This window comes from Vigna radiata, unplaced genomic scaffold (assembly GCF_000741045.1).
Source record: "Vigna radiata var. radiata cultivar VC1973A unplaced genomic scaffold, Vradiata_ver6 scaffold_289, whole genome shotgun sequence".
NCBI lineage: Eukaryota > Viridiplantae > Streptophyta > Magnoliopsida > Fabales > Fabaceae > Vigna > Vigna radiata.
Window position 1 is genome coordinate 335,245 of NW_014542227.1, and position 2,868 is coordinate 338,112.

Consider the following 2,868-nt stretch of genomic DNA (forward strand, 5'->3'; position numbering starts at 1 on the left):
TATTTGAAAACTTTAAAACCCAACTATGCTATCTATCTAAAACTTTAGAATTAAATTAGAATAATTAATCGAGTGCCTAATAAAGAATGGAAATTAAACAAGCGATTTTACTAGCAAATCATATCCATAATTTTTCTATTTGTATTCAAGTAAACCATACTCCTTTTAGTGTTAAGGGTTTAATTACACGTGCTTTCTAATATTGCTTAAGTGATTATCTAAATTTATTTATACACATATCATGCTTTAATTAGAAAATGTGTCAGGATGGCCGAGTGGTCTAAGGCGCCAGACTCAAGTTCTGGTCTTCGAAAGAGGGCGTGGGTTCAAATCCCACTTCTGACATTTTGTAAGTTTTTGTCAAATTTCTTGCTTATAATATTTTTTTTCCTTTTATCATCACTCTTCTTAATATATATTCCTATTATTAATGTACATGAACAGAAAACTGATTGAACTTAGGAACTTGATCCTTTTATTTTTTTTGGAAATTTAGGAACTTAGTTAATAAAGATTTTTTCTTCACCATAATGTGATGTCTAAAAATAAGATTACATTTCGTGTCCAATGTGAAGAAACATCCTTACATTTAGCAATATCATGAACATATATTTAATAATATGTTTTGTGTAGATTTTGGTTTTTGAAATATTTGCAATTATATAATTTAAACTATTTAAACTTTAATTTTAATAACACATGAGAATAAATTACAGGAAAACATTTGACAAAGATTCACCTTAGTTGAGAAGCACAAGCCATTTTTACAGAGAAGTTCTTTTATCCAAAAAAACTTGTTGACAGTGTTTTATTAAAAAAATTGATGAATATATAAAAACAACTTTTAAAACTTTGTTAGAGAAATCTCTTTTTGATATGTTTTGTCATTTGGCCAATGAACCTATTTGACAAATGAAAACAGGAAACATTCTCTTCAATATATTTATAAATATTGAATGAAGTCTTTTTTCGCTTGTATTGTATGAAATCAAGTTTTTCTAATTTTTTTAGACTAAACATCACGTTTTTATTAGGATATTTAGAGAAATCGTTGGAGTTTGTATTTGTTTTTCTTTATTATGTGCAAGAAGTTTTTTTCACACTTTCCAGAATTTAAATTGTTTTTACAAAGAATGTCGCTTTTTGAATACGATATTAACCTCAAAAGTTGGTTGATAAATTTCCCAAACATGCAGGCACTGGACCAGAAAAAAAGTTAAAAGAAAGATAAAAAATGTTTGGTTTAATACCTATTTTGGTTCCTTGATTGGTAGGGTTTGTTCAAAGTTGTCCTACCTTTTCTTAGCTGTTCAAAATTATCCCATATTTTGCAAAAAAACAGTTCAAATTGATCATTTTTGCTTACGACGTTAAAAAACTAATGAAACTTGGTCAACCTGTCCAATTTTTATTAAGTGGCAACTGTGTGGCCTGATTGATGTGGCACCTAGTATTTCAAAATATCTAGGGTTTACTTTTTCACCCAAAAACCAATGAATGCCAACACCCGCACTAGTAAAAAATTGGGATTATACAGTGCACATTATGCCACGGTTCACCAGAAACTGCAGCATAATGTTGTGCGATGGCAGTTTTGTAAATAAATCGAACTTATATGCCGCGGTTCCCCACTTAACCGCGACATATACCCCAGTCAACCATCACCTTTGACGCCACGTCAGGAAAAAAAATTTAATAACAAGGGTATATGCCGCGGTTCTCTGAGCAACTGCGACATATACCCCTGTAACCTCCTGACATTCTCCATCAGTCAGCTCCTGCAATAAATTGGCAGGGGAATATACCGCGGTTGGTCAGAGAACCGCGGCATATACCCCTGCCAATTTATTGCAGGGGCTGACTGATGGGGAATGTCAGGAGGTTACAGGGGTATATGCCGCGATTGCTCAGAGAACCGCGACATATACCCCTTGCTACCTTCTGACATTCCCCAAAAGGCAGTTGGGAAGGTAGTTGGGGGATTATGAACGTCGAGGTATATGCCGCGGTTGACCAGAGAACCGCGACCTATTCCTTGATCTGAGTAAATTTTAAAAATTTCAAAGAATATGCCGTGGTTGGGCGCTGAACCGCGGCATATAGGTTAAAAAAAATTTCAAAAATGCCATTATGAATTATTTTTTTAAAATGAATAGGCTGCGGTTAAGTGTAGAACCGCGACATATTCTCCTTTATGCCGCGGTTAAGTGTAGAACCGCGGTAGATTCTCTTCTGAAGGTTAAAAAAACACAGAACAATTTCGTCTTTTCCACGCGATTCTGAAGCATTTCTCTCTGCCTCTGCACTACGCGAAAACGCCACTGCTGCTGCGCCATCTTCGTCTTTGCCGCTGCGTCATTCCGGCCGTCCGTCGCGCCCTCCGCCGTCGCGCAAGCCGCTGCCGCCGCGCCATCTCTGCCTCCCGAAGGGCTTCCTCCACCAGCGTCGCCGCCACAAGTTGGTGCTGCTCCCATTATCTTCGTCGTTGGTGCTCCCATTACGGTAAGTTGATCAAACTATTGTATTTGATATACGAGTTTTTGAGTTTGTTTAAGAACCATGAAGTTTGTTTAAGAAATAGGATTTAATTAAAATTAAACGAAAATTAATTTTGAATGCATATAAGGGTTGAAATATGATATACGATGCCTATAATACTTTGGTTAAATTTTGAATGATAAAATTCGAGAAAGGATTTTAACTTTGTTGGAAATATTTAGTAAAATAAAAATGTAGAATTGGTGGAACTTTAGGACATATATAATAAATTAATTGTATGATTGTATGACTGAATTGATTGTATGACTGAATTGATAATTTTATATAGAATATTGTATAATTTTAATTTTGTAAAATTTAGGAATGGAT

The 2,868-nt window shown here is 34.6% G+C and overlaps 1 non-coding gene across 1 annotated transcript; it reads left to right on the forward strand.

Moving 5' to 3' along the window:
- Positions 1–261: 261 nt before the first annotated feature.
- Positions 262–345, forward strand: TRNAL-CAA. The gene has a single exon. It is a non-coding gene; the product is annotated as a tRNA-Leu (tRNA).
- Positions 346–2,868: the final 2,523 nt, after the last annotated feature.